The following is a 12909-nucleotide window of genomic DNA, read 5'->3' on the forward strand; positions in this document are numbered from 1 at the left end:
TTTGCTATAAGAATTGTAAAAAAGTGCTGATTGGATTTATTTCATTTTTCATCAATCCCTTGGGAAGGCTGGACTGAGAGGAAAATGTATGCCAGTAAATTTTCATCATGTGGATGTACAGTTGATCTGAAATGAAATGAAACTTACCATTGTGGTTGAACTATCTATAGAAATCCACAGATGTCCCTTACAAAGCTGTGTATCAGAATCTTTTCATGATGTATATCAAGGAAAAGTTTTTTAAAACATGAAAATTATCACAATCCTACCAAGAACCTAGAAAAATAAAAACTAAGCCATACACACTGAAATGTCCTTTTTTTCCCGCTTACAGATATAAAGCTTTAGTCACAGTAGTTTTATTCCAGTCCATCCACATTTAGTCTTATTTTGATTACTGGTGTATTTATAATTTAGAGCAAAATTATTACTGGACTCCACTTTAAGTCACAGTAGACTAACTGGAACCAAACTTTCTTCTCGCTGTATACAGACAGATAATAGAGGTAGAAAGTGAGAAAGTAAACACTGCTCTCACTTAATAGAAAAGTCCAGATAATCAATAATTAAACTATGAGCCTCCTTGAAAGAAAAGCAATGACAAACCTAGACAGCATATTAAAAAGCAGAGACTTGACTTGCCTACAAAAGTCCGTATAGTCAAAGCTATGGCTTTTCCAGTAGTCATGTACTGACAAAGCTGGACAGTAAAAATACCTGAGCACTGAAGAATTGATTCCTTTGAACTGTCAATCCTAAAGGAAATCAGTTCTGAATATTCATTGGAAGGACTGATGCTGAAGCTGAAGCTCCAACACTTTAGCCACCTGATGCAAAGAGCCGACTCACTAGAAAACACCCTCACACTCAGAAAGATTGAAGGCAGAAGGAGAAAGTGACAACAGAGGATGAGATGGTTGGATGGCATCAGTGACTCAATAGACATGAATTTGAGCAAACTCCAGGAGATGGTGAAGAACAGGGAAGCCTGGCTTGCTGTGGTCCATGGGGTTGCAAAGAGTCAGACACGACAGAGTGTCTGAACAACAACAAAGATATCTGATGCAATCATACTTTTCTTGAAGTTATCACAGAACTGAGGTCCCAGATTTACCAGTTAACCTAGAACCTGGAAAAGACAATCACCATAAGTAGAGATGGATGCAAGCACTGCTTCCTTGAGACAGAGCACAAAAGGAAGAGATGCTAGAAACCATGCAAACTGCCAAAAAGAATTCAAATATAGTATTGTTAAAAGCCAATTCTATCCAAACTCTTCCAGAAAGTAGAACAGTAAAGCTCCCCAACTCATTTTATGATGCTAGCATTACCCACATACTAAAACCAGATCAAGACAGTACCAAAAAAGTAAACTACAGACCAATATCCTAATGAATATAGACCCACAAATCTTCCACAAAATGTTAGCTAATCAAGTCTAAAAATGTATTTTAAAATAGGCCACAATTGCATGGGAATGTTAGGTTGGTTCTACATTCAAAAATCAATGTTATTCACCCTATCAACATACTGAAAAAATATAAAGTATTTGCTTGCTTCGTTGCTGCTGCTGCTGCTAAGTCGCTTCAGTTGTATCCGACTCTGTGCAACCTCATAGACGGCAGCCCACCAGGCTCCACCGTCCCTGGGATTCTCCAGGCAAGAACACTGGAGTGGGTTGCCATTTCCTTCTCCAATGCATGAAAGTGAAAAGTGAAAGTGAAGTTACTGAGTCGTGTCCAACTCTTAGCGACCCCATGGACTGCAGCCTACCAAGCTCCTCCATCCATGGGATTTTCCAGGCAAGAGTACTGGAATGGGGTGCCATTGCCTTCTCCGGCTTGCTTCTTTAGAAGCAGAAAATGCCTTTGTCATAATTGAACATTTATTCCTGATCAAAAACGAAGGCCCAAGAAACTAAGAATAGAAGGGAATTTTAACTTGAAGAAAAAGTATCTATGAAAAAACTACATATACCATCATAGTTAATGATGAAAAATTGGTTACTTTGCTCCCATGATCAGAAACAAGATATAGAAATTACTGTTACGGCTTCTACTCAATATCTTTCTATGGGTGATCGCCAGTGCAATAGATCAAGAGCCAGGAATAAAAGGTACAGAGATTGCAAATAAAATATTTTTACTCATCAAACAAAGAAATTATCTACATAAAAATTTCCAAAGATTCTGCAAAAATTTCCTAGACCTAGTAGAAAGTTTAGCAAAGTCTCAGGTTATAAAACCAATATTCACAAATCAAATATATTCCTAAATACAAGCCATGAACACTTGGAAGTCAAAATTTAAAATAAAATATATGACAGCAATTAAAACCATTAAATACATAACTATAAAGCTTAAAAATTATGTGCAAGAGCTGTAAGTTAGGAATTGCAAATACAGATTACAGAAATGAAGGCCTAAATAAATGGAGAACTGTATAATGTTCACACATCATATGACTCGATATTTAGATGTCAGTTCTCTCCACACTCTTACAGATTCAAAACAGTGTCAATCAAAATCCCAACGGTCTTTTTTTTTTTTTAGTACAAATTGTCAGGTTAATTTGAAATTTTATATGGAGTTGCAAATGAACTTGATATAAAAAGCAGTTTTGAAAAAGTAAGATTTAGCTTAGAGAGTATACATTACTAGACTTTGACTCACTAAAAAGTTACTTGAATCAAGATAATATATCATAAGAATAGACATATAGTTCAAAGAAAGTCTATAAATAGACACACACATATGTCAAATGATTTTTGACACAGGTGCCAAAGAAATTCAATGGATGGAAAGACTGTAGTTTCAACATATAGTGCTGAAATTTAGAAGGCAAAAGTTAACTTCTACTCTTACTTAATACAATATGCAAATATTATTGCTAAGACATTTGTGGCAAAGACAACATCTAAACTTTTGACTGTGTGGATCACAATAAACTGTGGAAAATTCTGAAAGAGATGGGCATACCAGACCACCTGACCTGCCTCTTGAGAAACCTGTATGCAGGTCAGGAAGCAACAGTTAGAACTGGACATGGAACAATAGACTGGTTCCAAATAGGAAAAGGAGTACGTCAAGGCAGTCACCCTGCTTATTTAACTTATATGCAGAGTACATCATGAGAAATGCTGGGCTGGAGGGAGCACAAGCTGGAATCAAGATTGCCAGGACAAATATCAACAACTTCAGATATGCATATGATACCACCCTTATGGCAGAAAGTGAAGAAGAACTAAAGAGCCTCTTGATGAAAGTAAAAGTAGAGAATGAAAAAGTTGGCTTAAAGCTCAACATTCAGAAAACTAAGACCATGGCATCCAGTCCCATCACTTCATGGCAGATAGATGGGGAAACAGCGGAGACAGTGGCTAACTTTATTTTTCTGGGCTCCAAAATCACTGCAGATGGTGATTGCAGCCATGAAATTAAAAGACGCTTACTCCTTGGAAGAAAAGTTAAGACCAACCTAGACAGCAAATTAAAAAGCAGAGACATTACTTTGCCAACAAAGGTCCGTCTAGTCAAGGCTATGGTTTTTCCTGTGGTCATGTATGGATGTGACAGTTGGACTGTGAAGAAAGCTGAGCACCGAAGAACTGATGCTTATGAACTGTGGTGTTGGAGAAGACTCTTGAGAGTCCCTTGGACTGCAAGGAGATCCAACCAGTCCATTCTAAAGGAGATCAGTCCTGGGTGTTCATTGGAAGGAATGATGTTAAACCTGAAACTCCAATACTTTGGCCACCTCATGCGAAGAGCTGACTCATTGGAAAATCCTGATGCTGGGAAAGATTGAGGGCAGGAGGAGAAGGAGATGACAGAGGATAAGATGGCTGGATGGCATCACTGGCTCGATGCACATGAGTTTGGGTGGACTCCGGGAGTTGGTGATAGACAGGGAGGCCTGGCGTGCTGCGATTCATGGGGTGGCAAAGAGTCGGACACGACTGAGCGACTGAACTGAACTGAAACAGTAAAATGATAAAACTACTCAATGAAAATACAGGTGAAAAATATTTTCAATACTGGTGAGGCAAACATTTCTTAGACGATACACAAAAAGTAGTAAACTTGAAGGAAAAAATACAAAAATTTGAATTCATTAAACTGAAAAATTTTGCTCTTTTAAAGGTATCATTAAGAAAATGTCCATGTAAATCATGAACTAGTATCCAATGTTTATAATATATATACAAATGCAAAGGATCTATACACCAAATATATAAAGAAATCTTAAAATGCAGTGGTAAAAAGAAACACAATCCAATTTTTAAAATTTAGCAACATAGTTAGACAGCTCATGAAAAAACATAAATGAATGACCATTAAGCAAGTGAAAAAATAATCTACTTCATTGTTAGCTCACTAAATTAAAATGAGATATCAGTTTATATCCCCTAGAATGCCTAAAATTTTTTAAAGCATGAACTCCAAACATTGATAAGAATATAGAACAATTGGAATTCTCATACAATTCTTGTGGAAGTTAAAAAAAATTGCAAATCTCTTAGAAAAGCTGTTTGGCCATTTCTTATTATCAAAATGTGCAAGAAAAATTTACAAAAAGACTTGTACAAGAATGTTCCTAGAAGCTTTATTTTTAAAAGCCAAAAAGGGAAACAAACCAAAAGTACATCAACAAGAGAATGGTTATAAATTTGTATGTTTTTATACAATGGAATTATTACTCAGAAATAAAAAGGAGCAGACCACTAACACACAAGAATGTGGATGAATCTCAAAAACATACTGAATAGGAGAAGACAGACACAAAAGAATATCTTTTGTATGATTTCATTCATATGTGGCTCTAGAGCAGAAAAGCAATCATCTATTATTGAAGAGGGCTTCTCAGGCGGTGCTAGTGGTAAAGAATCCATCTGCAATGCAGGAGACGTAAGAGACGATGGTTTGATCCCTGAGTCAGGAAGGTCCCTGGAGAAGGGCATGGCATCCCACTCCAGTATTCTTGCCTGGAGAATCCCACAGACTGGTGGGCTTAGTCCATAGGGTCGCAAAGAGTCGGGCATCACTGAAGCGACTTCCCATAGCATAGCATTATTGCAAAAGAAGGCAGGTGGTTTCCTTGGGGCAGGATGGAAGGAGAACCTGCAGAGCCTCCTGCCAAGGGCAGGCAGTGGGCATAATCTACCCTGGTTACTGGCAATAAAGTGGATATATTGTCTGCAGAGATTTAAAAACAGGAATAAAATGTGCCAAAAAATTGTTGGATATTTGTTTGTCATTATATATTGGCTATTCTAAACACCATCAGTTACCACCAAGCTTTTGTCACCATCCTCCTCCTCTCTTGGTAAGCCAGGGTATGATGAAAATATTGACTAGGGGATGAATGTATACATTTATCAAAACTCATCACACTGTACACTTAAAATTGATGTATTTTGTTCTAGGTAAATTAACCCTGAAGACAGTTTCTTTTTTTTTATTGGAGTTAAGTTGCTTCACAGTGTTGTGTTAGTTTCTGCTGTACACCTAAGTGAATCTGCCACACGTACACGTACATCCCCTGTTTGCCACCACAGAGCGTTGAGTCGAGTTCCCTGTGGTATACAGTAGGTGCATGTTAGTTACCTAGGGATGGGATGAATTGGGAGATTGGAACTGAAGACAACTGATTTTAAAAGTTAAAAGTAAAATCAGTGAGCATCTCTTATATATAATATCTTGTTCCTGGAATCATGGGGAGATGCATAAAATGTTTCTAGCATCAGGAAAGCCATTTTTTATTGGAGGAGGATGGTGTACTCAGGGGACTATCAGAATGTGATAAAGAGTGCAGTAGAGATACTAATAAAATGCTTGGCAAGCCACAGCAGGAGTTATCATCTGGGAATATCCAAAGCACTTGCACAGAGAAGGCAAGAAGGCTGTGTCCACAGTATAAATAAAAACTAACTGGCCTCTACATCTATCCCCAAGACCTCAGTGAGAAGCGGTTTCACTGCAGAGTACTCAATGACACTTTTAATTTATCTCCGTGATGTGAGAGCAGAGGCAGTGAGCAACTACAGACAGAAAGAGTACAGTACCAGTGTGCTAAGATGGTTGTTTCACTGTGGCTAAAATTTTGATGTAGTCGACATACCATCTGCTAACATGAAAATAAAACAAGTTTATAAATTACTGTACAAGTGGGCTAACCTGGCTCCATGGTAAAAATCCACCTGCCAATGCAGGAGACATGGGTTCAATTCCTGGGTCCCAAAGATACCCTAGAGAAGGCCATGGCGACCCACTCCAGTATTCTTTCCTAGGAAATTCCATGGAGAGCGAAGCCTGGTAGGCTACAATACAGAGGGTCACAAAAGAGTCTGACATGACCAAACGACTAAACAACAACAAGGAGTTTGGGAGAGAAGAGATAAAGCATGAAGATCTCCCGAGTGGATGATGTTGTCCTTTCTCCAATCTAGTAATTCACAGTGAAAACTATAACTGTCAAGAGAACCAGAATTCCAAAAGCCATTCTTGATCTACAAAGATGTTGCCTGGGGTCTATGAGATTCTCAGAAAAGGGAATGATTGGGTGAATTTCACAGTATCATCAAGGAAGTGAAGGTGCCCCGAACTCTAATGTGACTTCTCCTTAGTGACTAAAGAACAAGCTGTGTTCCACAGAGGGAAAGATTGTTTTCGGAGAAAGGAATATATCCTGAAGGGGGTGCTAATTGAACTGTAAAAATGAAATGGGTAGATTTTCTAAAAATTCAGCAGCACAGGGTAGATGAGACTGGGATAGAGTGAGACATCCCAGGAAACGGTGACATTGCAAGCGATGCAAAGCGAAGAGGGGATTGGGTGAGATTCAGGAAGTTAGAGAAGTCATTTGACTTAGCTTCATTATATGAATTACTCGAGTTTTCTCTTTGTTGTGATAAAACAAAGAAATGATAACTATGCCACAACATTTGAGCCCATGCTCTAGAGCCCACAAGCCACAGCTACTGGGTCCACATGCTGCAACTACTAAAACCCAAGCAGCAGTGAGAAGCCTGCACACAGCAATGAAGAGAAGCCCCCACTCTCCACAACCAGAGAGAGCCCCTGCGCAGCAACAAAGACCCAGTGCAACCAAAACTAAATAAGTAATAAATATTAAAAAATAACTAAGAAAAAAGTTTGCTGAAACATAAGGAACATAGCATATAAGAGAGAGGGGAAAGACAGGAATGAAAAAAGAATTTGTAGACAAATTATTAAGAACTGAAAGTCAACTTTACAAAGCTACACAACCACTTGTATTTACAGTTCCAAGTGAGGTATCAGAGGCTATAATAAATGTGTATATGCTTGTGTGTATACACAAACACTGACTTACATTTGACATTATTACGTGTTTGTTTTTCCATTATACATTCTGTGTCAAATTACTGCTGCCTATGGTAGAGTGTGAAATCATCAAGAAGCTGCTGCTGCTAAGTCACTTCAGTCGTGTCCAACTCTGTGCGACCCCGTAGACAGAAGCCCACCAGGCTCCCCGTCCCTGGGATTCTCCAGGCAAGAACACTGGAGTGGGTTGCCATTTCCTTCTCCAATGCATGAAAGTGAAAAGTGAAAGTGAAGTCGCTCAGTCGTCTCCGACTCTCCTCGACCCCATGGACTAGCACACACCATGTATACAATTTCCTTCTATCTGAGTCTAGGAAGTCAGCCTGATAACCATCACAGTTTTCCTCCATTCATCCAACTCTAAATGGACCCATATGGATATTATAAAAGCTCCACCTTGAACTACCTTCTAGCACAGCCAGGGGCCCAGGTTTATTTAAGCTTTTGAACTTCTGTTTTCCCTGTGTATGAGATAGGAGTATTTCTCCATCAGTATTTAAAAGCAGGTACAAAAAGACCTTGAGTATAGTTAAATAGTTTTCTCTATCAGCTCATCTCTTTTGGTTTGGCTCCAATGAAGTTTAAGGAAGTGATCTGATTATAGAAGGAACTGAGATTCTATTGACTGCACATGTCTATCTAATCTTAGTGGACACATTTACTCATTTCGATTAAATTAAAAGTTCACCTGGTGTCTAGCCCTGTTGGAAGAGTTTTGTAGTGTATACCTTCCAAGGTTCAACCAGAGAGGCAGAACCATTAAGAAATTTATACATGCATGTTTTAAGGGACGTCACAATTGTGGGAACGGGTTAAGCAGTTTGAGCAAAGCTATTGTCTTCATGGCTAATACAGTTCAAATTCCAGAGGGCAGGGTAGAAAGAAAGGGGTCATAAAGTCAGAGAGAGCAAGGCCCAGCTGGAGCTCTGGCACACAGAGCTGGATCTGGCTTAAAGAAGGGAAGACTGAAAGTCGTTTGTTCCTATTGTTTCTGGCATTAATGGTATGGCTATACTGCAGAAACCATGAAGGTAAATGCCTATATCTGGCCCAGGAGTCAGAGAAGGCGGAGAAGAATCCAGGGAAATGTAAAGCTAGCGCAGAGGTAAATGCAACTTCAAACCAACAAGACTGAGTCAGCACTTTGGTGAGTCCAGAGTACAAAATGCTTGCTGCTTCCTTTCTGCTCTCTAAATCTTCCAAGGGTATCCCTTGGGGCTCGCCAGAAGGAAACCAACAAGAAAAGGAATTCTGGGAAATGTAGTTCAACCTAGTCAAGCTAACACCTTACAAAGCCACCACAACTCATTTTAAAGCATTCTTTTAAAGTGAATAACATAGTCTTGAATATTAATTCTTCTAAATCTCTTGTGTCTTTAATATTTCCCTTATGTAAAGTCTCTGCTATATGTTTATGATGAAAAGAGATGGGAAAACAGCATTTCTTAACACCCACTGTTGTAGAGCATAAACTTCTCTTTTTAACTGACTCCCTACAGAAAACTATTGCTTATTATTCGTCTTGTAAACCACTACATAAACTATGGAATCGTGAGGTTGGTAGGGATGGCCGAAGTCATTTATTCCAGTCTTTGACCTCTGGTGGGCTTTGTCTACATCCTTGTAGACTAAAGTTCAACCAGCTCACTGTGTAAAATACCCTCACGCTGACTTATTAACCAGCTTTGCATTATTTAACACTAGATTGGACTCAATCAATTGGAAAATTGAAATAATTGAAATAATGTAAAGAAGTCAGACCAGTATATCTACTATTTCCACTTTCCTGGTGGCTCAGGAGGTCAAGAATCCGCCTGTAATGCAGGAAGCCTGGGTTCCATCCCTGGGTCAGGAAGATCCCCTGGAGAAGGGAATGGCAACTCACTCCAGTATTCTTGTCTGGGAAATCCCGTGGACAGAGGAGACTGGCAGGCTACAATCCACGGGGTCACAAAGAACTGGACATGACTGAACAGCTAATTTTGACTTCTTGAAAATTTAAACAAAATGGGATTTGGAGGAATGATGAGAAAATAGTTATAATTCTGGACTTAGCATTGATGGGGGCTATTTCCTCCATTCAACCAACGGTCCTTTGGACTGACTCCTCAGACCTCCATGGTAGCTCTGGCTCCCCAGGCCAGATGGACTGAGCTGAGGTCATAACAAGCCCAAAGGCCAGTACTCTTTTTGTGGAAACTTAGATGATCCTGCCTCCATCTTGTGAGCAGATACTGCCACTTCTAGTGAGATAATTTCCCCTAGCTTAAATCTCAACTTCAAAAATTCCGTTTTGTTTATTCAGGTAGAATAAGAAACAGATTGTCCAGCACCTTACTAAAAATAGGCCTTTGGATAAATAAAGACATTTTACTGCTGCATAAGTTTTCTTAGCTGATTATATTTCTGTAACTGTCCCTCTTCTTCATTCATTTTCCAGCCCTTTGACCCATTTTTTTCCTTCCATCTTCTAAAATTTTGGAAAATTCTCTTCATATTTCCTAGGCTTTAAAACTAAAATTTGGATAGAGGACATTGGATGAACTTAGCAAATGGAGGATTTGCAAAGGCCATTTTTGCTGTGGACCTTGCTTATTTTATTCGGTGTGGATGCTTTATAAGCAGGATTCTGGAAAGAAAGTGATCAGCCCTCAGCTTACTTCTCAGTCCGGAGAGTCACCTGATCACTTTGTCTTCACAGAGTCCTTGTGTGGCTGTGAGAGCTTTTCTTGAATAACTTAAGCTACGGTTATGATTAAACCATCTTTGAAGAGCCCTTGAAAAGCAATTTTTTTTTTTCTCAGAGCCACCAAAAGGACAGCTCACCTTCTGAGGTAGTTGTGTGTTGTCTGCTGAGTGTTCTGAAGTAAGGATGATACCGTAGAGTGAGAGCGAAGCGCTCTCCACTTTCGAGGCCATGTGCGGATCACTTCCACCGACATGGCCGACTTTGACTAGGGAGTGCAGTCTTTCGAGGCACGTTGCCTGACGAGTGATCGCGTGCTTTGCTCTCCCCTTTCCTCTGGACTGTTTAGAGATTCTCTGAAGAAATTCAGTGGGTATTGTCCCAATCTGCTCAAGCTGCTGTAACAAAATACCACAGGTGGGGAGGCTGCAAACACAGAAATCTGTTTCTCACAATTCTGGAGACAGAGAAGTCCAAAATCAAGGTACCAGTGGATATTTTACCAGTTTCTTGCGAGGCTCTCTTCCTGGCTTGCGGACGGCACCTTGTCCCTGTGTCCTCACGTGGCTGAAAGGGAAGACTCTGGCGTCTTTTTCTCTTCTTTTTCAAAGAAGAGTTCTCCCAAGAAACACAGCCAAGTAACTTACTTACTTATTATAAGGAATTGGCTCATGCAGTTACAGAGCCCAAGAAGCCCAGAAATGCAGATGGCAAGCTAGAGACCTGGGAGAGCAAAAGGTTAGTTTCCACCCAAACGCTGGCAGGCTCAGGCGCGAGAAAGTGCCGATGCTTCCGTTATAATCCAGAACTCGGAAGAAATGGTATCCCAGCTCAAGACAGTCTCTGGGAAGGTGGTACGAATTGAGAGACTAGCATGGAAACATATATTACCGTATGTAAAATAGGGAGCTGGTGGAAATTTGCTGTATGACGCAGGGAGCTCAAACCCTGTGCTTTGTGACAGTCTAGACGGGTGGGGGTGGCATGGCAGGTGGGAAGGAGATTAAAGTGGGAGGGAACATAGGTATCTAGCACTCCCGGGGCTCAGACAAAAGAATCTGCCTGCAGTGCAATGCAGGAGACCCAGGTTCGGTCCCTGGTTAGAAAGATTCCCCTGGAGAAGGAAATGGCAACCCACTCCAGTATTCTTACTCAGAGAATCCCATGGACAGAAGAGCCTGCTGCGTTGCAGAGTCGGACATGACTGAGTGATGAACACTTATGGCTGATTCATGGTGATGTATGGCAGAAACCAACACAGTATTGTAAAGCAATTATCCTCCAATTAAAAATAAAGAATTTCTTTTTTTAAAAATAGACAGTCTTGAAGGAGTTACCTCTTACTTGAGGGAGCATCAAACTCCTTGTTTTATTCAAGTTCTCAGTTGATTGGAGGAGCAGCCCACCCTCCTAAAGAAGAGCAGTCTCCTCAGCCTACTGATTCAAACATTAATCTCTCCCAGAAACACCTTCACAGACACACCCAGAATAAGACAGCACCAAATGCCTGGGCTCCTCATGGTCTGGTCAAGCTGACACATAAAATTAACGATCACAGGTACTTTCCATTTATTTCCCAAAATTGCCCAGATGTGTTGAGAGGATCATTTTTTATTATCTGTTGGATTCCTCCAACAGACATTCCTGAGTTACTATTGCGTGCAGAGGTGTATTTTTTCCTATCCTCTGCACGCAGTTCTGCCCACTCAGAGCAAGGCTTTACTTTTTCCAATTACCACTTTAACAGAGAAAGGGATAATTCTGTTATCTTTTACTTTGAGAAAAATAAGATGTTTGGAAAAATACTGTCAGTGGACGATCTGTCCTGCTCAGTGAGTGTTCCAACACTGAGTTTACAAAAAACCATCTTCTCCTGCCATGAAGATTGAGGCTGGCGTTCTCAAGACCCAGACCTGGACAAAAATCTACAGTACAAAATACTTTTGTTTAAAGAGTCATTTAATGACTTCCAACTGTAGATGTGTGCCATGATAAGGGAATGAGAGCTGAAATCACTGGTAACTTGAAATTGTCTGAGGGCCCTGCCTGGGCCCTGACCCTGTCCAGAGAAGGGTAAGCTCCAAGAGACAGTTTAATCTGGGGCCTCTGACTCTGGAGAGGTCAGCTGCACTTGTGTCATTTAAGGGAACAATTTGATGCCAGCCTTTTTCAAAAGGTCACTGGATAACTCTGATTCTTGACCTCTGCCTGTTTCTACCAGATTGATGTAGAAACCAACAAACACAAAATGTTGATCAAGCTACTTTCCTTCCAGAAAAAGTAAAAAATAGTCAGAGTGCAGGTAACCCACTGACTTCATGATGCTATTTAGATGGAGATAGAAGAAAACCACAATAAACAAACGAGGTATCTGGTGACCTTAGGTGGCTGGAGAGACACGCTGGGTTTTCAACAACCCAGCTTCAATCTAAGTTACCTTCTTTTCCATTTTGGAGCCCATTATGCACTTGAAGTACCAGATTATTATTTTCTGTTTTAAAGGAATCTATAACAAAAGAGAAAACAAAGGAATACTTCCTAAAACCTTATCTATGGAGGGAAAAGGAACGTAGTTTCCTAACACCTTTAGGTCAATCAATTTCTAGATAAAAGGGAACTCAAAAACCCTCAAAAAAGTTTGCTCAATACTTTTTTTAAAAAATAGTTTGCTCACAAACCATCATGAAAATTGAGTCATAATGTGACTATTTCAGCCATTATCTGGTAACTAGAAAAGAAGTTGATATATCAAGAACAGGGAAATGTGTTGGGTAGAAATAAATGAGCACCCTCAATGGATGAAGGATTTTAAATTATGGAAAAGATCAGTGCTCTCACTAATCTCACATAACAAGCAAG

The sequence above is a fragment of the Oryx dammah genome, unplaced genomic scaffold (assembly GCF_014754425.2).
Source record: "Oryx dammah isolate SB20612 unplaced genomic scaffold, SCBI_Odam_1.1 HiC_scaffold_4, whole genome shotgun sequence".
NCBI lineage: Eukaryota > Metazoa > Chordata > Mammalia > Artiodactyla > Bovidae > Oryx > Oryx dammah.